This window comes from Rhinolophus hipposideros (genome assembly GCF_964194185.1).
Source record: "Rhinolophus hipposideros genome assembly, chromosome: 5".
In the NCBI taxonomy this organism is placed as follows: domain Eukaryota; kingdom Metazoa; phylum Chordata; class Mammalia; order Chiroptera; family Rhinolophidae; genus Rhinolophus; species Rhinolophus hipposideros.
The window spans coordinates 73,096,241-73,122,895 of record NC_138051.1 but is presented as its reverse complement, the minus strand read 5'-3'; the positions used below and the strand labels follow the sequence as shown (position 1 = coordinate 73,122,895).

Below are 26,655 nucleotides of genomic sequence, written 5' to 3'. Positions count from 1 at the left end.
ACTTTCCATAGTTAATCTTCAAACAATCCTGTATGTTTAAGTGGTACTGTTATCCCCAAGGACAAATGAGAAGACAGGTTTAAAGGAACAAAGTAAGAGCACATCAAAATAAAAATTCAACAGTTATAATACTCATATCCAATATATCACATCCATTATATCACATAATCCTTACAACATCCTTACATCGTATTTTACAGAGGACACAAGTAGAATGACTATTTAAACGGTTTGAATAATGCAGACAGTGGTTAGAAGTAAAAGCAACAGCACTACCTGCCAGGCTGAGAGCCAAGAATTTCATATACGTCATCTCATTCAATCCTTTCAACTCCTCAAAGTTAGCCTCAGTTTATAGATGTGGAAAACAAGTATGGAGAGGTGAAGTTGCTGCCCAAGGTCACAAATCGAAATGGCAGAGCCAAGACTTGTACCAAGTCTGTAAGACTTCAGAATAGAAGCTCTTCACTTCATTCTTGCCATTATTTTTATTCACCAGAGTCTTATCCAACACTAAGAGAAGAGAAAGAAAACCCTCAATTGATTATGATTAATTCTCAGTTTAGTGTTTTGAAGGATACCTTCCTAAGATTTTTCTTCACTGTCCATAGTTTCTTTTAAATAATGAAATTCTATGAAAAACACATTTGCAAATCCAAATACATAATAGCATTCTCTTGCTTTTTTATGCCTAAAATTTAGCTTTAGCTGTAAGTATTCCCAGGGACAAATGGGACTAGATAATGAATCATCATTCACCGTTTTCCTTTACAAATCTGGATATTTTTTTGTTATAGAAGTACCTTGCAATATAAAGAAGAGTTGGGAGAACAAGAGATCACCATTTTTAAAAACTAGACAATTAAGCTCTCTACGTATTATATGTAATATTCTCTGAAGTGAAAAGTATTGTGTTTTGTTTGTTTTTTAGTTCAGTGGGAAAATTCTCCATTTGCTTATATCAAACACAAAGTTGAAGGTCTTTGGAGATATTCAAGACCGCACACTCATAGTACTAGGAATTGATTAAAAGCCAAACAGTATCAAAGATATCAAATGGTTGGTTACTTGAACTGCCCCATTATCACCTTCAACAACTTAGTAATAAAAGATTAAATGCATCCAAAGGGTTAGTTCTGAAAAAGGCACTAGGACAAAAGGTAATTTATAACATTTCAAACTGACTAGAACTGGATTTTTAAACATGTGGGATAAAATTACTTGCAATATGGCTTTTCAGTATATTGGTACCAATCAAGAATATATATGGCCTAGCTGGAGAACAAGAACAGTCCTGATAAGGAACAGAGCCAATGTAAGAGATAGAAGATAAAGCCACAGTTGACTCTGAATGCTAAACTAAATTGTTTGAATTTTCTCTCGCAAGCAATGGGAGACTATGTGGTTCAGGTTTTTTTTTTTTTTTTTTTTTTTTAAAGAACAACAAAAAAATGGCTTTTTAGAACGTTAAATCTACTCCATACTGTAACCAGAGTTGACTAGGGGAAATTTAAGTAGAGCAGCAAAGAGAGACAATGTTTTAATACTTTATGCATGGAAAGATAAAGGAAGTAGCAGAAGGAATGAAAAGGGATCATTTCAAACAATGGTTATTACAAAGGATGATTTGACAAGATTTAGAGATCAAGAGCCAAATATAATTCTAAAATATTGAGCACGACAATTGAACCTGGGAGAAATTATAGGACCTTAAAATAGGGAAATTCGGAGAATGAGGTTTTTCTCCCTGGGAGGTAGGGGAGGAGAATGGGGAGAACTGGAAAGATGATAAATTCCACTTTAGAAGTATTGTATTTAAAGTGAGAATGTTGGCAGGCTGTTAATTGCTAGACAGGGAAAGCAAAGAAGACAGGCTAGAAATGGAAATTTGTAGGTAATTTACATATTCATATCTTACATTTGTAAAGCTTTTCAGTTTCTACAGTAAATTCAGTATTATCTCATGTGAACTCCACAGTTGCCTGGAAAGGTAAGTAGGTCAGATACCCCATTTTCCAGGAGATACGTAGGCACTGCAAGTTAAGTCACAGAGCTAGAAGTTAATAGGGCAAGAACTAGAATACAGCTCAATGAACCCTGAGGACTAAGTGCTATGTCACTTACACCTCCACACAATGATAGCATGCTGACTACACACTTTTTAAAAATCACATAACTACAGTTGGCCCTTGAACAAGGGTTTGAACTGAGCAGTTTCACTTATATGCAGATTGTTTTCAAAAAATACCTGTACTGTTTTAGATTTGTAGTGTCCGTGGGTGCAGAGGGCAAACTGTATGTATTATGGATCTATGCTTTTTCGATAAGGGACTCGTGCATCACAATATTTGGGTATCCACAGGGGTCCTGGAACCAATTCCCTGCAGGTATTAGGGACAATTTAAGTTTCTGGGAAGTCAAAAGTTACACAAGCATTTTCGACGGCCCGGGGAGGGGAAGAAGGGAGGGATTGGTGCCCTAACCCCTGCATTGTTCAAGGGTCAATATCATTCTTTTACCATTAAAATATGATAAAATTCATCTTTTCTCAACTTACTGCTTCATAAAATGAACTTTAATACAATAATTAATCTCACTGTTATATATGTTAACAGACTACAAGTTGACTATAGCACCACATTGTGGTAGCATGGTATCTATTAATCAAAATTTCTGACTACTCAGTTAGCCAAGCAGCAGATATAGTAGAAATAGTAGAATGCCTGTGAATTTTCCTCCTAATATGAAAAGTAAATCTGAGTTGCCAACATTCCAGTTTCCTGGTAACATTTAAAAACTGTTACTCTCTACTCTGTATTGCTCCAGTTTCGGTATGTGCTGCCAAAGTGAGCTGCGTGTCCTACCTTGAAAAACATTTAAATAAAATATTAATTTATACCTTAAAAATGAATACAATATAATAGACTAGATCCTATAAGATAATCAGCTATTACCTTGGGGTCAAATTCAAGTATTGAAAAATTGTAACTGTAATATCCTTAAATATGTTAATAACTATGTCAATTCCCATCAATTCTCCCTCCACATCTCACATATACCCCCATGTCTCCCTTTTCATACCACTACCTTAAATCCCGTACACATTATCTTTTTCATGGGTTTTTCTATGCACTTCCTGATAGTCACCAACCCTCGGTCTCTCTAGTTGTCAATTATTTTACACAATACGACCAGATTAACTTTCCTGAAGCACACCTAATAAATATCATGACGGTGTCTCTTTTCAGAAGTTTTTGTTGTCATTTTCTTCTCTTAATTTACTGTTTTCTAAGGGATTACTATGTACCATTCATTCATGGTACTAGTAAGCACCCAGCATGGATTCTCATTAACCCTCACAATCATCTCCTTTTTCAATTTTGTAACTTAGCAAAGACAAGAGACCTGTCCAATGTCACAGCCAAATGGCGTAGATGGGCCTCAAAGTGCAGTCTGTTTCATAAGACCGGGGCTTGCACTGGAGCAGACCATGTCCAATTTGAGTCATTCGTTAGCGTCCTTGGCCCCAACCTTAACTCCTCCCAGCTTCTCATGACTCCTGGCTCTGCCTTTTTGTTGTTCTCCCCAAGAAAATATAGTGCGAGTGCCCCTTTTCTTCTTCCAATTAGAGTAGGGGTGGGGAAAGGTAGCAAAAAGATGTAAAAATATTTACTTTGATATAAGGCGTTTGTGTGTCTGTGTGAGCGACCAATCACGTCCAGTGCCAGAAGTGGCACCGGGAAACAGACATTATGTACCGTTGACTCTAAAAATCAGTACAATGTCATATACTGATTTATATCTACCAAAAATTTAAAGCTTTGATCTATCAATTCCTTTTCTAGAAATTTATCCCATAAAGTATGTTTGGAACAATTTAAGTATGTTAATCTACTTTTTCAACTGTAAATTTAATAAAATCTAAATACAGATCAAGTATTTCCAATGAAAATTTATCATTCTAATTCAGATGTGCCATGAGTGTAAAATACACATGGAATTTCAAAGACTCGGTATGGAAAAAAATCAATGCAAAACATCTGATTATTTTTTGTATCTAATACATGTGGATGTAGTAATATATTTTACATATTGTGATAAATAAAATACACTATTAAAACAAATTTCACCTGTTTATTTAAATGGCTACTAGAGCCTGGAGCTCTATGTGAACTGACATAAAACAAAAGGCAAGTAAATAAAGCAAGCTTTTTATGGCTACTAAAAGACAATTTATATGGCTAGTAGAGCATGGAGCTCTATGTGAACTGACAAAACAAAAGGCAAGTAAATAAAGCAAGCTTTGGAATGGTATTTATACCATTCCATTTTTACAAATGCACATAAAAGTTATGTTTATAAAGTTATTAAAAAAATCTGGAAGAATATACACAATACTGTTTTCATTTAATATGAAAAGTAAGAATAACAGAACTTTTAGGTTTTATTTTCTACTTATACTTCCTTATTGTTTGGGTATCTCACAAAATATTGACCAAAAAAGATGTTACTTTTATAATCTGGGGGAAACACAAAGATATTATTACTGTTTTGAAAGAAAAAAAATAGAAACTTTAAATTACAACTACCTTCTAAAAGTCTGTAAAAATTAGCAGCAGCAACAAAGCCCTTTCAAGAGCGATAGAACCTTAGTTAAGTATTCAAAAATATTATCCCTAAGGCCCTAAACAATTTCATAAACAGTGCAACAATAAGAATTTCTAAATAAAGCACTTAAGCAATCATTAGAATGATGACTCTTCAGTAGTCTGGACTTCCTCTACCACACAAAAATGAATACATTACATCTCTAATTTTAAAATGAAAGAAAATCAGTTTACTAAAGGAATAAGGGCATTAAGTATAAGAAAAATTCCAAAAGGGATCACCAACACTTTACAATCTAGCAACAAAACTGCTGCTTTGAGCCCTTCCTGTAGAAGTTCCAGAGGAGCCTTGTCATAATTTTGATTGCATCTGTTCTTTCATCATGTTAATAACTCACAATTACAACTCTCAAAGAATTCTAATTACAAACTCATGTAGCTTTGCTTTCTAGACGCCTATTTCTATGCCTAGTCCATATAGATTTTTTCTATCCCCTTTAATCTTGGGTGTCAATTCTTTAGTCAATTACTTGTCACAAGTTTCAGGTCTCTAAAACAGTACTATAAGAGAATCCAACTTTTTTTTTTTTTTTTTGTTTGCATTCAGATTATGGTTTTTTTTGTTTTTTTTTTTTTTTTATTAATTTATTTATTTATTAGTTTCAGGTGTACAAAACAAGGTAATACTTAGACGTTCATCATTTGAGAATCCAACTTTTGACCTCAAGTGATTTACAGCTTACTAGAGAAAAAAAATATGCTCCAAAGGTCAGTAAATTAGTAGATGGTTACCTCTATCTACATGGCTTATTGGTATGCAATTCAAGAACTGGCCATAAAAAAAAAAGAGTGAATAAGTTTGCCTTGTCACTGAAGAAACACCAAATAACCATTTCAGAGTTATTAAGCAAAATTAATAGTAAAGATTCATATCTATTGTTATCTATAAATCAGACTAAAGAAGTGACAGGAGAGTATGTTCAGGACCAGAAGTAGGGCTGTGTCATCAGAATAGGAAAGGAGCAGAAGCTGAGAAGACTGAGGAGGATACAAGCATCACCAAGTTGAGAAGCCACTGAACTTTTAGTGCTGCAGGATTGCTGACTTGAGGGTATGAGCCATGTTCTGATTTTGACCAGATAGTCTTAGAAGGAAGAAAAACATACTGGGGCATATTATGCAACAAGAAATGGGTACAAAAGGTCAATTTTAAAGATTACTTTAAAAGTAGATCTTGCTGTTCCGTGGGGTATATATGTTCCAATACCCTCATGGATGCCTGAAACTACACATAGCACCCAACCTTATAGATACGCTTTTTTCCTATACATATATACCTGTGACAAAGTTTATTAATTAGGCACAGTAAGAGATTAACAACAATAACTAATAACAAAATATGACAATTATTAACAACTGCAATAAAAATTATGTGAATATGGTCTCTCAAAATATCTTATACTATACTCACCTTTTCACTTAAAGGAAGGCCTTTATAGCTTCTCTTTGGAATATCCAAATTGCCAGCATCACTACTCTTGCACTTTGGGACCATTATTAAGTAAAATAAGGGTTACCTGAACACAAACCCTGTGACACTCTAATATTTGATCTGAAAACGGAAATGGCTACTAAGTGACCAGTAGGCAGGTAGCATATACAGCATGGATAGGCTGGACAAAGATTCATGTCCTGGGTGGGAACTTGAATCATGCTACTCAGAACGATGGACAATTTAAAACTTATGAAGTGTTTATTTCTGGAATTTTCCATTTAATTTTTTCAAACCACAGTTGACCACAGGTAACTGAAACTGCATAAAGTGAAACTGTGGATAAAAGGGATTACTGTACTGCAAATTCTACAGTTAAAAAGGCTACTAAATTATCTTTCACTCAACATTGTAAGTACTCACTTGGTACAAAAACTTGGGTAGTCCTTGGCAAGACAAAGAAATTTAAAATCTAGTATAGAAATTAAGTAAACAAGCAAAGGAACAAAACCCCTGTACAACTGCAAAGCTATTTGATAAATGCTGTACTACAACTACACAAAATGCTTAGGAGTTACCTGAGGAGTAAGAAAATTCTAAGAAAACTTGTAAATAGGAAAGAGTATTTGAAATGCAGCCATTACACAAAAGGAGAAAAAAAATAAGCACAACATTAATACAAGCACATGAATATCAGTAAAACTAAACAAACGCTTTATCTGAACATAACGTTTTAAATCACCATAATACAACTCAACTCTGCAAACTATTGTCACTTTTTAAGTCTGTTAGGCTGGTGCAAAAGTAACTGCACGTTTTGCAATTGTTTTTAACCTTTTAAACTGCAATTACTTTTGCACCAACCTAATATTTCAAAATGTGTAATAAAAACAACGTAGTGAAAAACACCCTAAAGCAATGCTTGAGAGTCACTAAGAGAAACTGACAAAGCTGAGAACTGGATCGCACTACACATGTAAGCTATTTTTCAAGTCGGGCAACAAAAATTGTTGTCCCCACTGACTTGCAGTATTTCAGAGATAAAAAAAACTACCTCAACACACAATTACAATCATTCATCACTGTCTCAGTCTAATGACAACCAATTCACACAATTCCTGCAAAATTGCTTAATAAAATTATTGATAATCACATCATCTATTCAAAACACATTTATTAAAACATAATGCAGTTTATTGCCATACCAGGTGAATGTCACCAACTAGGTTTGTATTCTACCCACTTCTTATCTAACATCTCTGGAGTACTTAATCTCTGGAGTACCAGGCATTACTCTGACCCATTCTTCATACGTCATCTCAATCCTCAAAATAAGGCTCTGAAGGGGACCAGAATATGTTACCCCAAAATGCGACACTTTGACATAAGGATTATTTTGAGATAAAGGCAATTAAGAAACTGCAGAAGCACACACACAAAAACTGTCCTCCCACTACCTGGCTAAAAGGTAAAGCATAAGTTTCCCTTTGTAAAAGTAACATAAATTTCCATTTATTCCTATACAAGGAAGAGGACTCTTAACCTTGAGAGTTGACTCTTACCAATAGAGAAGGCACAGACTTACACCTGGATAACAAACCTTACCAAAATAACCATTATCTTCCATTAGTTTCCTCCACATATTTACCTTCCCACAATTTAGTAACCCCTAAAATCCTAAACCTCTTTTCCTTCGTCTTGTCACTTTGTTTTATCCCACAATTTATTGCCCAATCTCACTGCTTCTTTGGGTCTTTAATTCTTTTCTATGAAGGCCTCCATACACGTTTCTCTTGTTAATCTGTCTTTTTTCAGTTTAATTTGTAGGGCCCCAGACAATAAACTTAAGAGGATGGAGAAAAAGGTTTCTCCTCCCCTATAGCCCTCTCAATCAGGCACTAACACAATCTCCATTCTGCAGATAAGAAGTCAGTCTTTGATAAATTAACTTGCTCAGACTCACACAAAAGCCAAGAAGGTATTTCGGAGTGAGTCTGACTTCTATAGCCCTAGTACTTAATGGGTGCAAAGACTGTAGGTCCATGCACTATAATGCCAGTCAGGGAGGGCCTGGAGAAAAGCAACAAAAAGCCATTAGCTAATTCCTGTTTGTATTTATATCATCATAGAAAAAAATTAATCAAGAACATGTTAAAGTTATACACCCCCCCCTCAATCCACCATTAAATACATTTATGGCTGACATAAGATAAATGGAATTGTTTTAAATCTCAAATTCTAACAGGTTATAGAAGGGTACTAGGTTAGAAAAGCCTGATATTAAGCTCACAAGCAAGACTAAAGTGTAAACAAGCAAATGATAAAAGCACAAATTGACAATATGCACCTACTACACGTATGTACCACATGAAGCAGTGAGACACTAAGGTAAAAAGATATCGCCCTTACCGTTGAGGAGCTTACAGATTGAAGGTACTTCATCTGAATTCAAGTACATCCTAAACATTAAATCAAACACGGCTTTCTCAAAAATACTTTAATCTTACCAAAAAGATAGTGTTAAACAAAGTAAGTCTTAAGGCAGGCTAAAATACAAAGTAGGAAACTCCAAGGACTTTGGAGTCAAATAAATAGAATTCAAATCCTTGCTTACAGCCTCTAAAAGTCTAAACCTCTTTTCCTTTGTCTTGTCACTTTGGATAGAATACTTAATCTCTTTGAACCTCTATTTTCTCATTTGTAAAACGGAGAATACTGATAAAACAACAACACCCTTGCAATGTAGTTGTTAATATTTAGAAATACATACAAAGGATATAGCAGACTGCATAACACAGTAAGAGATGGAGCAAGGGATAGAGTTCTGGGTAGGAATTAGGGGAAAGCACAAAGAACTGTGATTTAGCCAAACGAGCTGCTATAAAATTTAAGAATAAAAGAATAGGTGTAAAGTATAAAAGGGTAAAATATGAAAGGAACACTATTCCTTTAAGATGCCTGCAAATAACTATAAAATTTCCTTTCATAAACTCTTAAGTATCTACTGATTACTCTTAAGTGAATCATTATTTTGAAAACCATCTGCAGGTTACTTGTACAGTACTCAGATAAATTACATGGGTTACAGACGTAGATCTGGGGTTCATAACCTATTTTCCACGAATCCCAACACTATATGCACAACAGTGTTTCAGAGGAAGGACTCGAAAGACCATCAGACCAACAGAAGATTATTAATATACAGTTAAATTTGCATGTCCAGTATTGATAAAGTGAAATGTATAGTTGTCGATGTGAGGCAATTTGAAGAAATAACAGTTTGCTGCTGGAAGTATAAAATGAATCACACTGAAAAACACTTTGGCTATTACATTGTTTTGTACACCTGAAACTAATAATAAAAAAAGAGACTTTGGCATTATTTAGTAAGTTGACCAGGCCCACATCCTGTCAGCCAGTAATTTCATTCCTCATTATTTACTTTAGAGCAGTGATGTCCAATAGAAACTTTTGCAATAACGGAAATATTCTGTACCTACATTGTGCAGTAACATAGCCACCGTCAATACATGGCTATCAAGCACTTGAAACACGGCTACAGCAAATAGGGACTGAATTTCCAATTTTAGTTAATTTTACTTAATTTAAATAGTTCTATGTGGCTAGTGGCTCCCATACTGAAGAGTGCAGCCCTAGAGAAACAAGTACACACACACCATGATAAATGTATAGGAACGTTCATGGTAACATTATTTAAAATAACCCAAAACCAGAAACCACTCAAAGATCCACCAACAGTATTAAATAAATTGTGGCATATTATTTTTTTAAATAAACGGCTACAATTCTATAACGTTATAAATACAGTCCTAAATTTTATTTGTATATTATTTGAGCAATTCTGTGTTTCTGCTCAATTAATAAACTCTCTTAATACTGCCTAATCTCTATGGGACTGTCATCCACTCTTACTTCGAAGGCAGACCTTTGAGGGCAGTGACTTCATCCAATACTTCTCTACATCACCCCCCAATTCAATATATAATTTTCTCTGTGAACTAGTTAGGAAAACTGGGGCAGACAAAACTATGCTAAAGTGAATGATAATTTCTTGTAGAACAAAGCAAAACCAATTCCTTACACATAAATATCATACAAATAATATAACCAATGTAAAGTAGAATTTTTAAGATCTGCTTAAAAATAGCAAGTTTTCTTTTCACATTGAGTATAATACACTTATATTCTAAGTTCTAACTGTATTTGAAAATAATACAAAATTTTATCAGTAAAATTTGATAACCCTTTGCAACAGCTTCTGTTTAAACTTTAGGGGAAAAAAACGGACAGCATGGGACAAGAAAAGTAGATTTCTGAGAAGCCAGAGGCAGGTAATAAAGAGTACCTAAAAAATTATGGGAAAGAGCAGGGGAAGAGTACCGAAAAAATTATGAATCTGGTACTTGAGATCCAACCCTAGCCCTGACACTAAACTACCAGAGCAAGATTATTCCAATAACCACCTATCCCTGCCTCTGACCTGTGAAGGAGTATAGACTTTTTTATTTTTTGGAGGGGAGTTAAAAATCTCGAATTCACCTCTATGACAAAAATTCAGAAAGGCAGAAAAATAACTTTCTGAAGCTTCACTTATACCCCAAATATTACACAAAAACCAGTACCTAAATATAGGCACTCTTTATGTGCAACTAAATCCTAGTAGCACACAGCCTAGTTCAGTGCACTCACAAACAGCAGTCGATTATTTTAAATGAATGAAGTCTTAAAGCACGCCTGAAGCAACAAGCAAAATATAGAAAGCCTAGTTGTTAGGTCAAATCAAAGTATTCTAATACATTTTAAGTGACATCAAACATTTTCTGGTACAATGTAAAACCCTCAAAATGTGATACTATATTTCAACACGAAGTTTCAGTTTTTTTGATGTCAAGTTTCTGATACTATTGTGAAGCCAAGGAGTTAAATAACTTTTATCAAAAGAAGCATAGTTCAAAGGACAATTTAGCGTTAAATATAAACAGTTATAATTTCTAAAATTCGGAATAACTAATTAGGTATACTAAAAACTGTCAAAAACTTGAATGAATCTCCTTAATTATTTCACATCTGTCAAATTGTCACAAAGTATTGTGCAGCCATAAAACAAGGGGGGGGGGAGGAAGCAAATACTTATTAAGTATTTACTATGTGTCAGAGTATTTCGCTCAGTGTCTTCCAAAACTTATTTTAACCTTTTCAATCATCTTCGGAGGTGGCCACATATTATAGATAAGGAAAGTAAAGGTGTGGCAGGGAATTACCTCATGAAGAACTTCCCAACTCAGCTGACTACATTACTACAATTATTTTCGTTTCTCCTGCTGACTTTTTGCCTAAAGCAAAAGTAGGCAAACTAAACCCACAGGCCAAATCAAGCACATCCTGTTTTTATAAATAAAGTTTTATTAGAACATAGTCACATTCATTTGCACTTTGCACTGTAAGAGCAAAGTTGAAAACCTGCAACAAAAATGATATGGCCTACAAAGCTTAAAATATTTAGTATGTCTCCCTTTACTGAAAGTTGCCAACCCCTGCCTTAAAGGATCAAAAACGTCAAGAACCTTAGTGGTCTCAAAACTTCAATGTTTAAGGTCTTTCAGACAACTGTTAGCACAAGAAGGAACTTTAACATTATATGAGACAAAAGGCCAAACTGCTTGAATTTTTATAATGGTTAAATCATATGATAAGCCCAAATTTATAAAAATGATATAATTAAAGAGCTTGATAAGGTTACTGAACCCTTATTCCTCTTAAACTGTCTTCTGCCGTCCAAATTGATGGAAGAAAAACCTCACAATTCACACTATTAAATGTATTTAATGAAGATGCATCTTTTTACAACGCACCCACACTTTTCATTATAGCAAAACAGAGCGTGGCTTTTTCTTACAAGTACTTTATTTCATCTTTTCACTTTGATGTAATATATTCACTGAATTGATTCTATTCTGATCAAGCCAAACATTTATCTGATTACTCAAGGATTTACATATTTTCTGGTGTGAGGAAGCCTGTTTTTGTTGTTGTGTTTTTAAAACTCTACTATTGTTATTACAAGCAAAAAATCCAATTATATTATTTTATCTTCAATCAAAATATACTTTATGATCCAAATACATTTAAACAACTTGCTTAAATTAACCCAGAATGAAGAATGTGTGATTACAGTGACAAAAATAACATTCTCTTTCTTCATTTAGTAATTAATTTTAAACAAGAGTTTTCTAGTGGTAAAGTACAGTCTACAAACTCTAGTATAATTCTATAAACTCTAGTATAACTCAAGAAAACTTAAGTCTACCAATATGTAAAATTTACATAATTGTTAGTGAATATCTTGACTCCTCTGACTTTATAGTTTAGTTCACAAAATCTTACATTCAATATCCTTCATTTTTAAGAATATATGTTAATGTATATTAGTTACAGAAAAAGAATTCAATTTGATTTTTGTTTGAAACAACTCTCTGGAGTTATTCTCAGAAACATACAAGGCTGGTTCAACATTTGAAAATTAGTACACTAATTACACAGTTAACACCATACTAACAGAATAAAGAAAAAAATCCACATGATCACCTCAATAGATACATTTGACAAATAGACACATTTGACAAAATTCAATGTCCATTTATGATTAAACAACAACAACAACAACAAACTTCTCAGCAACCTCAGAACAGAAGGAAACTTCCTTAACCTGATTCAGAGAATCTACAAAATGACCTATAGCTAACGTATCTTAAAGATGAAAGATTGAAATCTTTCCCTTTAAAATTATGAACAAGGCAAGGATGTTCCCTTTCACCACGCCTATTCAACATCTCACTAGACGTCTTAGCCAGTGCAATAAGTCAAGAAAAATAAAAGCCATACAGACGAGAAAGATACAAACATTTCTCTATTCACAGATACATGACTGCTTTGAAAATCCAAGGAATACACACACACACACATAAACACACACATAGACACACAAACACAAATTCATAATATACTCAGGATACAAAGTCAATATACAAAAATCAATTGTATTTCTGTATCTTGGCAATAACTAATTAGAAACACAAGTTTTTTTTTTTAATGACCATTTACAAGAGAATGAAAAAATTGAAATACTTAGGTACAGCTCTAATAAAATATTTACAGGAACTATATGTTGAAAATTCAAAAATACTCATGAAAGAAATCAAAGACTTAAATAAATGGAGAGAACACCATGTTCACAGATTGGAAAACTCAATTTTGTTAAGATATCAATTATCCCCAAATTGAACTATATATTAAACACAGTTCCAATCAAAATCCTAGCAGAACTTTTTGTGGATATCGGCAAGCTGATCCAAAAATTTATGTGGAAAGGCAAAAGAACTAAAATATGTAAAAGAATTTTGAAAAAGAATAAAGTTGGAAAACTCACACAATCTGATTTCAAGACTTATTTTAAAGCTCTAGTAATCAAGACACTGTGATATTGGCCAAAGATAGATACATAGATCAATGGAACACAAGAGCCAAGAAATAGACCCACACAAATGTAGTCAAATGGTTTTAGAAAGAGACAAAGGCAATTCAATGGAGAATGGGTAGTCTTTTCAACAAACAGTCATGGAACAACAAAACAAATGAAACTCAACCCAAACGTCTCTCTTCATATAAAAATTTACTGATAATGGGACATAAATCTAAATGTAAAATATAAAATCATAAAACGTGTAGAAGAAAACATAGGAGAAAATCTTTGTGACTTTGAGTTAACAGAATTCCTAGATACAATACCAAAAGTAAGATCTGTAAAAGAAAATACTGATACTTTGGACTTCATCAAAATTTCAAACTTCTGTACTTCAAAAGACACTGTTAAGAGAATGGAAAAGGCAAGCCACAACTGGGAGAAAAATCTCTGCAAATCACATGTCTGACAAAGAACTATACAGAAATCTCTAAACTCGACAATAAAAGAATCCAATTTTAAAATGGGCAAAAGATTTGGACATTTCAACAAAGAAGATATATATAGTAGATGGCAAATAAGCACATGAAAAGATGCTAAACATCATTAGTCATGAGAAAAATGCAAATAAAACCACAATTAGATACTGTCACATACCTATTAGTATGACCAACATTAAAAAAGATTTACCATACCAAGTGTTAATGACGATGTCAAGTGACCGGAATACTCACACACTGCTGATGGAAATACAAAGTGGTTCAGCCTCTTTGGAAAACAGCTTTACAGCATATACAGAGGGTGCCAAAAAAATGTATACACATTTTAAGAAAGGAAAACTGTATTGAAATTGTAATACTCAATATATACCAATAACAAAAGATGAATATAAGTCACGTTTGACTTCTGCAGTTACAAGAGGTGCTCAAAGTGGTTACCATCAGTGTCCAGACACTTCTGATGATGGCGAACTACTGCTTGAGCAACGTTGACCAAAGTGTCCACTTGTATGCATTTTTTTTGTACCCTCTGTAGTTTCCTATGCTGCTGTAACAAATTACCACAAACTCAGTGGCTTAAAACAACACATATTTATTACTTTACATTTCTGTTAGTTAAAATTCTGACTCAGGACTCCTGGGCTAAAATCAAGGTGTTGGCAGAGCTCCATTCTTTTCTGGGGGCTCTAAAGGTTAATCCATTTCCTAACTTTTCCACCTTCTACAAACCACCACATTCCTTAGCTTATGTGTCCCCCCCAGTCCCCCCTCCCCCATCCTCAAAAAAAAAAACCTGCATCTCTCTGGCCCTGCTCCTGTTACATCTTTTTATCTCACTCTACTGCTTCTCTCTTTCCCTTTTAAGGACCTTTGTGATACTCTGCATCCACCTGCATAATCCAGGATAATCTCCGTGTTTTAAAGTCGGTTGATTAGCAACCTTAATATGGAATATAACAGCTAAAACAATTTTGAAAAAGAATAAAGTTGGAGAACTCACATTATCTGATTTCAAGAGCTTATTTTGCAGATGGCTGCAACTTTAATTCACCTTTGCCGTGTAATCTAATTTATTCACAGGTTCCAGGGATTAGGACATTTCTGTGGGCCATTATTCTGCCTACCACAGAGTTTTAATAAAGTTAAACATACACTTACCATATGACCCAGCAATTCCACTTCAAAGTGCTTACCCAAGAGAAAGAAGGCATGTTCACACAAAAAAAGTTCACAAAGATTTAAAGCAGCTTTTTTCATAGTAATTAAAAAAAACTGAAAATAACCAAATGTCCTTCAATTGATGGATGAATAAACAAACTGTGGTACATCCATACAATGGAATACTATATTCAGCAATAAAACAGAAGGAACTGCTGATACACTCAACAATATGGATGAACACTCAAATGTATTATGCTAAATGAAAGAAATCAGACTCAAAACGCTAAATACTGTGTGATTTCATTATATGATATTCCAGAAAAACAACCTGCAGAGAAAGACAACAGATTAGTTGCCAGGGGTTAAGGCTAGAGAGAAGACTGACTACAAAGAGCAGCTCAAGGGAATTGTGGTGCTGGAACTGTTCTGTATCTTGGTTTTGGTAGCTGCGCAGCTTTATGCATTTGACAAAACAACTGTGTAACGAAAAGAGTTAATTTCATTTCACATAAATGAAAAATAAAGTCTTTTTGGAAAAAAGAACACAAATACATCATTTCTCACTCATCAGATTGGCAGAGATTTTAAAATCTGATAATGCCAATCTGACAATTCCAAGTGTGGCAAGAATGACTCAGCTACTGTTGGCAGGAATGTAAATTGTTACAACTTTAGAGGATAATTTGGCTGCAGCTAGTAAAATTGAAAATGCACATCAACCCATAGGCCAGCAATTCCACTTACAGGTAAGTTTACATTCTAGGGAAACCTTCACACATGTGCTCAAGGAGACACGCATAGAATAGTCATTGAGTATTTTTTGAAATATTGAAACAACTGAAAAAAACCCTCCAGCAGGGGAATGAATTAATTGTGGCTAGTGGTTATTCAAACAAGAAAGGAAAAAAATGAGTAAAGGAAAGAATCAACCCCGCTGGCTATACATATAGATGATTTTGAGAGGGGTAACTTACTGGTTTATTTAACAACAGTGTAGAGTGAAAAAGAGCACCCATACTTGGAATCTGGAGACAAGCGTTTTAGTTCCAACCCTGCCAACTTAACTAGCAGTCATACTACGGACTACTTAACTCTTTTCCTGGAAAACGAAGAGGTTAGACTATACAACCACTAAGATTATTTCTAACTCAACAATTCTATGATTCAGTAAGTATATAATTAAAAATTATATTCTAAAGCATCTATGTCAAGAAATTTTCCCCCCGAAACCCTGAAATCAGAAACTATCAGAGAAATAGGACATCTTAGCATATTAATAAAATGAACCAAATTTTTGGTATATCTTTGATGAGCTTTTTAATCAAGATCGTAATTCAGAAAACATAGAAACAGTTAAATCCACTCTATTGACTTGGGTTACCCTCAGGTAAAACATTTCCTGTCCCATTTTAACTTTCTAAAACAAGTTACTATTATTGAGGCCCTTGTCGAGTCCAGCTCTGTCTAGCCAAAAGTTATTCAAGTACATAACATTCACTTGCTTTCTTAAAACAAAGATAGAATGATGAATTGCTTTTCGTATTTTTGCCTGTTTTGGCTATAAAGACCTTACAATTTAATAGCTTCAGCCTGCTACAATAAAGATCCTTTAAAGACGTATAATAAGCCATGTCCACGGGGATCTAGTAAAAAATATTAGTTCATAACCCAAAAACAGCTTATTTAACAATTTCATTACCACCAAAGAGACTATATTTCAAAGAGACCAATAACCAACATGTCATTTGTTCCTACTGCAGAATTTAATAGGTTATTAATTTATGGTATAATCCAAAAGCATAATACGATCATTAAAACATGATTATTACTTTAAAAGTTAGCAATATTAACGCCTTTCACATTGTCAGGAAATGTAAAAAATTTCAAAATTTTTGTTCTAGAAGCTTTCCAAATCTAAATTCTTACAATTCTGAACAAGTACGGAGACAAAACACACACTATATACCACTTCTAAAAAGCTCCCCAGCTATCAGATTTTAAGTTTAGCGCCAACTGCCAACAAAAACCTTTCGACCGAAACCTAAATTCCTTACACGTTCCTGTATGTCAATCAACTAAACATAAGGTGCCTTATTATTATTATTAGGAAGTTACATAATTTGCACCAAAGAGTGTTCAAAGCGCCTTTCATGAAATGCAGCTTACAACAATTTACTGGCTTCAAAGTCCATCGTGAAAATGTAGAGTACATTATCAGAAACTATTTACGAGATGAGGCTTCTCTTATTAAAAGTGGTGACAAGGAAGTAAGAGCCGTTTGTTTATTTGTTTCAAGAACGCGACCAGCCCGCTGAATACCAGGCGCTGAGTCAGGCAGAGGAACGCTGACTACATTCCGTCTTCTCAAGGAAAGTGTTCGCCCCGCCGATGTTCCCGACCTGGCCTGGAGGGAGTCCTGGGAGTCCCGAACTCGGGGACCAGGGTACGGAGGACAGGCGAGACCCTGCCGCGCCCCCTGCAGCTCGGCCCGGACGGGCAGGAGCCCCGCCAAGGTGGGTCCCCCGCCGAGACAGAGGGAGTGCGCACCCCCAGGCAGCGTTCCTCCAGGGGACAAAGGTTAAGCTCACACCCCCCGCGGCCGGCGGCCGCTCCCGCTGCCTGGGGCAGCCCGCACAGCAGCCTCGGGTCTGGCCCGGGCCCCGCGCGCAGCGTGTGGGGGAGGGGGCACGCCCGGCCGCCCCTCCCCCGCCGCGCTCCGGGAGACCTGTTGATTAAGACCTCCACGCCGAGCCGCCGCTGGTCCGCCTCTTACCTCTGCACCACAGCGGCCACCGATCGTCCCGCCGCGGCCGTTCCTAAACACCGCAGAAACGACAGCTCCCCGGCAGCACTTAAAATACCGGATAAAGAATCCAGAAACTCCCGATTCCCCACCTCACAATCCTTAGTCCCCGCCCCTGCCCCACCGCCAGTCGCCGCCGTCGCCGCCGCCAGCGACTCCACCTCGAGACCGCGCGAGACCGGCCCCCGCGGCCGCCGCGAGACCGCGCACGCGCCCCCGGGCCTCTGGCGCAGCGGGCGCGCCTATCCCAGTCTCTCCTGCGCGCGCCCCGCCCGCTGCTAGGCAGAGAGGCTGGCGCGGTTCTCCCAATCCCGAGCCGGCTGGGACAGAGCGCTCACTCATTGGTCGGCTCTGCAGCTCCCGAGCGGCCGGTCGCGCGCACTTGCGCGCCTCGAGGTATAAAAGGCGACCTGCTCCGGGCTCAGAGGCACTGGAGAGCTGCTTTGTGTTTGAGCCTGCTGGCGAGGTTGTGTGGAGTCCGAGGTTTCCCGGGGAGGCGGTCGGGAGCCGGCTGACGTTCTCCAGTCCTTGACTCTTACCTCGCTGGATGACTGTCCACTCCTGAAGAAACTCCAGTTGCCCGCGAGGCGACTCCTCTAGTCCTGCGAAACACATCACACAATCTAACGCTTGTTTTAGAAAGGACCATGACATATTTAAACACCTGAACATGTGTCGTGTCCCACAGAAGAATTCTCTGCTCTCGCAGAAGACTCCAAAAAGCTAGCCAGCTAGGACCGAGTTCTGAAAACAAAGTGGCTACCAGGGGCCACAGCTCTTTCACAAAACTCGAGTGAATGGACGGAGAGTTACCTGGGCCAACCCCCGTCCAGTGCAAGGAAATCCACATAAACAATCTCCGGAATTCCCTGGAAACTGTTGGCTGTATCCAAAATGGGGGCAGAAGGTTAATGTGTGACCTTTCCTAAGCTCTAAAATGCATACAATAATTACTCAAGAAGCGTCCTCTGGCTGCTCAACGAGTTTTTCTTTCTCTAGCTCAGGATGTCTCGACCTCAGGGTGATGACGTTTGAACCACATTGTTGTGGGGGCCGTCCTGTGCATTGCAGGATGTTTAACAGCATCCCTGGTCTCTCTGTGGTACCTTCTAGATGCCAATAACACCACTACCCCCATTTATGACCATCAAAAATGTCACTAGACATTGCCAAGAGTCCTGTAGAGGGCAAAGTCACCTCCAGTTAAGAACCACCGATCTAGCTGTTCAAAGAAATGGCTTCTTAAAAAAGTGTCTCTCATGACCCATACATTCCAATTGCCTGATCCCAAGCAATTTTGCGTCACACCCCTACCTAAATGAACCCTCTGGCTACCGAGCCTTGCTTCTCCAGCTGCCTGGACTCTGTCACAGGACCGCACCCTAATAAAAAAGATCACTATCTGTGGTCATCTGAGATCTGAGATAGCAGCTGCTGATTTCAAAGCATGTGGAAATTATTTTGTAAAGTGCTATACAAATGCTAGTCATTATTTTTATTTCCTAAAGGTATTTTCACTTTAAAAGAGGGCAGACCCTACAGCAAATAAAAAGTTCATTCTCTGATGAAGTTTATTCTCATTCTCAGAATCCCCAAATCACTCAGATTACTGGCCTTGTATGCAAAAAATGAAGGTAGGTGGAAGAGTGGAAGATATAGAAACTGGATGTAAAGTGATTTGATTTGAGTTTTAGCTTTGATGCTAACTAGTTCTGTGATTTAGATGTGTGACCCAGGTCTCCGGGGCCTAAATTTTTTCATCTGTAACAGGTTAACTACGTTTTTGTTTTTATTTTTTCTAGTTTTAAGATTCTGGTAGCCTCTTCATGTGAAATCTAACATGATAGCATAGGGAGTTTAAAAAATATGATATGCATCCCAAAATAGAATGAAATAGGTCATCTGTAGTTTAAAACCCTCCGTCAGAAGAGTTGTTCATTCTTGTCACAAAGCAGTTCACCAACTGAGTCACCCTGGTAAATTTGTAACTAAGTATTTTGGGCAAGTAGTGAAAGCCACACTGTAAAATCAAGTGTAGGGTGGAGAGTAACCATAGTAAATATGCTTCCTCCTTCCTCATCTTGGCATATGCTTAACCCATCATCTGCCAGTAGCCTCTGTTACATGTTTACTGGTATGTAATACAATGTGTTATTTCATTAAAGGCTTGGGGGAAATATGTTAATATTGTGTTTCAGCCATTTGCAACAGGTCTGAAATCTCAGTTTTCAAGAGTATACCACTTACTATTATATGTGAAATCCTTAACTAAGGCTATTATATCTCTTTGGTTTTATCATCTCTATGTACTAGTGAAAGCCAAAGATTTCATAACTGAATTGGTAGCCTAATCGCTGATAATTATATGAACCAGATGATCAGAAATAATGTAAATTAAAAGAAGAATACCGACTGATTCAGATATAAGAGAAGTTATGAAACAAGTTAGTAGGTACATTAATTATTAAGTATTTAAATTTTTTAAATACCAAAAAGACAAAAAGCAAATCAACAAACCATGAGCTTTTCTAATTTAATTGGGCTTAGTTATTATTATTATTTTGATGTTTTGTAGCACTTCTTAATCTTTCATAACTCTCGCTGAAATGATTTGGTCCCTAAGCTAAAACATTATGCAATTGTTGCCATGTGGAATGGGAGGTCCCACTGTGGTTAGCATCAGTAACCATCCATACAGGCCAGTATCATTCAACTCAATTAATGTTAATATATAGTCACGCATTAATTCAAAACATAATATACTGAGTACTTCCTATGTGCTTAGTACTATGCTGCAGGGAACTGAAACATGTGGCCATCCCTATCCTGGAGGAACTAAGTAAGGTGGGGAAAGGACAGGATGAGACAAGTCCATATAACTAAAATATAATACAGTAAATGAAAATAAGGTGCTCTGTGGACTCAAAGAAAGGTAAAGTCTTATACTAGGAGAAGCTTTACTATCTATTGAGAAAGGAGAGGGAGAGGGACAGAGAATAAACTATTATGAAAAGACCCACAATAAAAGGAAAACCAAGATATTATGCATGGCTTTGAAAGATAGACATAAAACTTTTTATCAGTTTGAATGACTGAGGGGTGTACACAGAGAAAAGCATGTGCTTATTATGGGAACAGCAAGTAGTCAAAATAACTTCAGAATATCATATTCAATATTTAGGATGTTAGTCATTTATCACACTTTTATTTGGACCCATCTTAGGTGGTCCTCTGCTAGGCTGGGGATGTGTAGACAAATAAAATATGGTCAAGGATAATTTTTATTTAGGAGAGAGGAGGTAGGCAAACTTGGAGCTTGGGAAATTTTCTAATGAAAGAAAGGCCAAGACTGAATGCCAAGAGAAATGAAGTTAAGTTTGTTCTCTTAAAAAGGGCTATTGGGGCTGGCCTGGTGGCTCAGGCGGTTAGAGCTCCATGCTCCTAACTCCGAAGGCTGCTAACATGGGCCAGTGGGCTCTCAGGTTACCGATTCAATGGTGGGCAGCGCCCCCTGCAACTAAGATTGAACACGACACCTTGAAGTGAGCTGCTGCTGAGCGCCGGGATGGGTCAGTTGGTTGGAGCGCGTCCTCTCAACCACAAGGTTGCCAGTTCAATTCCTCGACTCCCACAAAGGATGGTGGGCAGCGCCCCCTGCAACTAACAAGGCAACTGGACCTGGAGCTGAGCTGCGCCCTTCACAACTAAGACTGAAAGGACAACAACTTGACTTGGAAAAAAGTCCTGGCAGTACTCACTGTACCCCAATAAAGTCCTGTTCCCCTTCCCCAAAAGGACTATAACATTACCCATGTCTTTTCCTCACTAAGCTCCCAATCAAATCTTAATTTTGTTTATGTAACAAATCTCAGCTGCTGCTTTAATTCATATCCATATGTGAATATCTGTGACTTGGTCGGGAGTGGTATCTGTGCTGAACTCCAAAGAGTTGAACTCATGTCATTTCTATGTTGTCTTGGACTAACTCTGATTAAGATTTAACTCCACCACTGCTTCAAAGCAGGCCTTTATCAATGTCATCTATTAGAGCCACTTTGCTAAATGCAAAACATCAATGTTCAGTCTTCATCTTCCTTGACCTGCCAGCAAGCATTTGGTGCCATTGAGCATTTTCTTCATTTTGCCTTCTGGGTGCCTAAAACACCACTGTAGCTTCTCTTTCTATCCTCTGGAACCTCCTTCTCAGGCTCCTTTATCTCCCTGAATGCTAAAAGTTGGAGTGTCCCAGGGATCTAACATTCAACATTTTAATTCTGTCTGCCTGGATTTGAATCCCAACTCTACCACTCGATAGTTGTTTGATCAGAAGAAAATCTTTGAATTTCTCCAAGATTTGATTTCCTCATCTATAAATTGCAGATAATAGAAATAGCTACCTCTTACAGTGATTATGAAGACTAAATATATCTATATATGTAAAGTGCTAACATGCCAGGCATTATATCCATTATTTGTCCTTATTCTTTTTATCATGTTCTTTATTACTCATTCCATACATGATTGCATCTGGGCTCAGTGGTTTTAAATTTCATCTATACACTGTCAACTCTAAATTTATCTCTAGCCTGAACTTCTGCCATAACTCCAGAATCATATATTCAACTGTTGGCTCAACATCTCCATTTGAATTTCTAATGAGCATTAAAACTTCAACATGTCAGAACTTTTTGTTTCTCTAGTTTTATTCATTTCAGTATATGGTAATGCCACTATTCCAGTTGCTCAGGTTTTCTTCCACACTGTACATCCAGTCTGTAAAGAAATCCTTTTATTTCTACCTTCAAAACATATCCAGAATCTAACCACTTCTCACCAACCCTAGTGCTACAACCATACTCCAAGATATCATCTTTTGCCTGGATTACTGCAATAGGCTCTCTTCCACCCATATTTTCTCTTTTCAGTACTACAACCACAGTGATCATACACGCACACACACAATTAAGTTCGTGAACTCATCCTAGAAAAAGTGCTACATATGCTACACACCTCATTGCTGAATATCACTATGGTCACTTTTGAAGGACTCCCCTTGGGAAGCTACGCACCGATGCCTAGTCCACCCTTCAAAGCAGCTTTGGAACTTTTTTTCTGGAATGGCCATCAGAGCTGTCAACGTATTACCTTTGATGTCCTGAATGCTATCAAAATGTCTTCCTTTCCATATTTCCTTTATCTTGAAGTAAAGAAAGAAGTCATTGGGGGCCAGATCAGGTGAGTAGGGAGGGTTGCAACACAGTTGTTCACTGGCTAAAAACTCCCTCAGAGACAGTGCCATGGGAGCTGGTGCATTGTCGTGATGCAAGAGCCATGAATTGTTGGCGACAAATTCAGGTTGTCTAACTTTTTCACGCAGCCTTTTCAGCATTTCCAAATAGTCAACTTGGTTAACTGTTTGTCTAGTTCGTACAAATTCATAGTGAATAATCCCTCTGGTGTCAAAAAAGGTTAGTAACATCATTGCAACAAGTTCACAAACTTAATTGTCAGACTGTGTATAAAATACAATTTTTTTTCCTAGCTGTAGAATTTTGAACAAGTAACCTCACTAAGCTTCTCTTTCATTATCTGTCTGTAAAACAGGAAAGTTATAATACCTGTCAGATTATTGTGAAGATTGAGAATGCATGCAAAGCACATTGTAGAATGACTGGCAACTTTTTGAGAAGGAGTAAGTGGTGGCTTTTAAAATTCAAACTATTCTTTGGATGGGGACTATCTGTAGTTTCTTTATTATTTTTTAAAGTATGGGGATTTTTAAAAAAACCTGTTTGAAAATGGCATTCACTGATTCCATAAATACTGTCTCTCAGTCCAGGTGCTCAGCTAGAAAAAAAAGACGGAAAGAATAGGTCCCCACCATCAAGGACCCCACGATGCCCAGTGTTAGAATCAACATAGAGTTGGGCTAATGTCCCAATAGAAAAGTAAAACCAAAGAGGATAACAACTTTCTTCAACAACCACAAAATAAAGAAGCCCTACCACTGAGTTTATGAATCGAAAATCTTGTTGTTTTGTATTGTTCTCTACCTTCCTTCAAAATCGACATCCACAGTAATTAAGATTTAAAAAATTAGACTGACATAGATTTAAATGCTTAATGATCAGTAGTAGCCTTTATTTCTGCCATATGGAAGAAGCTGCTTTATTATTCCCTTGTGTTGGTTGTTATTTCTTGAGTTGTGCTTGTTTTTTAGGTTAGTAGTTTGTGTTTATCTGGAAAAAAAAGATGGAGAAGTCTGTTCAATTAATTCAAAAGTCTGAATTACAGAATACGATTATTTCTGTTAAGTTAAAAACTTTAAAAAACTAAAAATGAGTAAAATAAGTAAAATTACATTTATAATACTGCTTTTCTTCTTAATGTAACAATAAAGATCCTTTGGACAGATTAAGTTCTCATATTTTAAACCTAGAGCTTGAAGCAATATTAAAGGAACCTCTTAATTTCTTAAAATTTTTGTTTTAAGCTACTTCTACCCATGTAAGAATCTAATAAATCAAGATGTCAAGATTAAGATTATGGGCTTTTATTCTTTAAGACTTAGAGGCATGTCATCGAATTATTTGCAAGTTCTTGATCTATCCTAAACTGAGTCCTAAAATAAGTCATATGTGTGTGAGATTTACATACACATCATGTGTACTCATTGAAATAAGAGGCCAAGTTAACTTTCACATGACTTCAGTTGTAATAATATGGTTTTTGTTAGTAACAAACTTTTTTTCACCGTTTAAATAAAATCACCTACCTTTTCCCACATATAAGCAATTCACAGTTTGAATATTTGGGGGCCACTTTTTAAAGTCAATATTTAAATATGGTATATATATCATCACTTTTGCCCTTCTTTGCACATCAATTCCATCATCAGAGCCCTGATGAGAGGAGCATGTCATTCCTGCCAAGGCTCCTCCTGGTTCTCCAACCTTCCCTTCAATTCTGCAAACTCAGCCCCAAGGAGCGCGCACACACACACACACACACACACACACACACACACACACACACACACAGCATTAGTTATGTTAGGAGAGGAAGCTGAATTCTAAGTAACTCACGGCCAAGCTAGTGCCTCGAAGAAATTTACAATAGAGTGGGCCAGAGCCACCAAGTACAGCTATGCAGGTTGTGCACAGCCTAGACTACAATGTGAATGGGGGCCCCAGCACTGTGCAGTGTACAGTCTGCACAACGGTACATGGCAGCCCTGTAGGTACTCTACAAGTATTTATATGATTTTGGTATGAAAGAAAGAAGCCTTGGCTGTGTTGGCTAATCTAAGAAAGCAGGTTGGGAAAGAGTAAGATGAGGGAGCAAAAGGGAAGAGTAGGAATGAGAATGAAAGGAATCACTTGTAAAAGTAGCAGCAAGTAATTCTCTTCCAGTGCCTTATCTGAAGCTTCCTTTTCTCCCTCTGCTGATGTTACATTTTGACCCGTGATGGATTCTAGAGTGGAAACCGCAACAAACCCTCCAGATTCCAGTTCCTCTCTGTTGTTACTACAATAGAAGTAATAAGATTCAGTGTTAAAAGACTCAATATTGACAACTTTTTGTGGAAGTGTCATGTCTGCCCTTTATATCTATAGAGATTTATAATTGTAAAAAATTTACCTTTAGGTTGTCTTAACAAGTTTTTTTCCATTGCCTTTTGCTTTTTCTGTTTTCCTTTCCTTTCCTCACATCCATTCCCCTGAGAAAAGGGGAGAAAGATAAGGCACAAGATTGAGGAAATTAGAAGAGGATTCAAGGGAAGAGAAGAGGGCAAAAAGAAAAATAGGGAAAGTGAAAGAGAGCATGCAAGTGAGGAAGAAAGGAAAAAGCCAAAAGCAAGAGAGAAAAAAAGCACAGAAGGAGAGAGAACTTATTTTGGGTCTTAAATTCAAATCATGTTTCTTAGCCACCTCAGCAAAAATGTCTTTTATTTACCAGTGGAGACCATTGTTAAATTTCACAAACAGGTTCCCTTTAGGGTCCTCCCACCTGTTCTCTTGTTAGCCTGGGTTCCATAAACATAGAAAAAAATCTGGCTGTTTAGGATTCCAAGAAATTTAATTAGCATTCAGAAAAGAAAGATGGGTTGGGGTGGGAGGATACTCCCAATATTTCACAGGTATTTTCTCCTCTCTTCTTTTCTTGAATCTCTGTTGTTTGTCTCCTTTCTTTCCATCTTGGAAAAATACCGTAGGATCAGAGATAAGCCTATTGTTTGGGCTCACTGTAAAGACATCAGCAAAATGAAGGGGAATAAAGCCTAGAAAGATAAGCAATTGAAAGTCAAAAAGGAAGAAAGAGGGATCCAGATCCAGAGAGATAGGTTTAGCCTGGCCCTGCCATAGCCTTTTCGCAGAAACAGTATGTTTGAAGTGCCACTTTACCCAGAATCCTATTCAGGAAGGAGAAAAAGTATGAGTCTTTCAAACTGCTGAGAGTTTTGAGAGATGAATCAGAGACCATGCCCCCAACTAGCATTGCCCAGGAGTTGGGTTAATGTGAATCTGACAAGGTTAATAGTACCAGGGGTTTGTTTTATTGCTGTGGGATAGCTTATTATCCTGGTTTCTGTCTAGAATAGAAATCAGATT

At 36.9% G+C, this 26,655-nt stretch overlaps 1 protein-coding gene across 5 annotated transcripts in view; it reads right to left on the bottom strand.

Annotated features, from left to right (window-relative positions):
* The window catches only part of PALS1 (protein associated with LIN7 1, MAGUK p55 family member), a 79,586-nt gene extending 61,418 nt beyond the window's left edge, over positions 1–18,168 (bottom strand). For 2 of the 5 annotated variants that reach the window (XM_081049731.1, XM_081049735.1), the window contains exon 1: positions 18,014–18,140. The gene's annotated coding sequence lies outside the window, so the exon portion shown is untranslated. Of the gene's footprint in view, positions 1–276; positions 355–17,469; positions 17,494–18,013 lie in introns of those variants that run through there. The other 3 variants (XM_081049736.1, XM_081049732.1, XM_081049733.1) reach the window with 3 other exon arrangements.
* Positions 18,169–26,655: the final 8,487 nt, after the last annotated feature.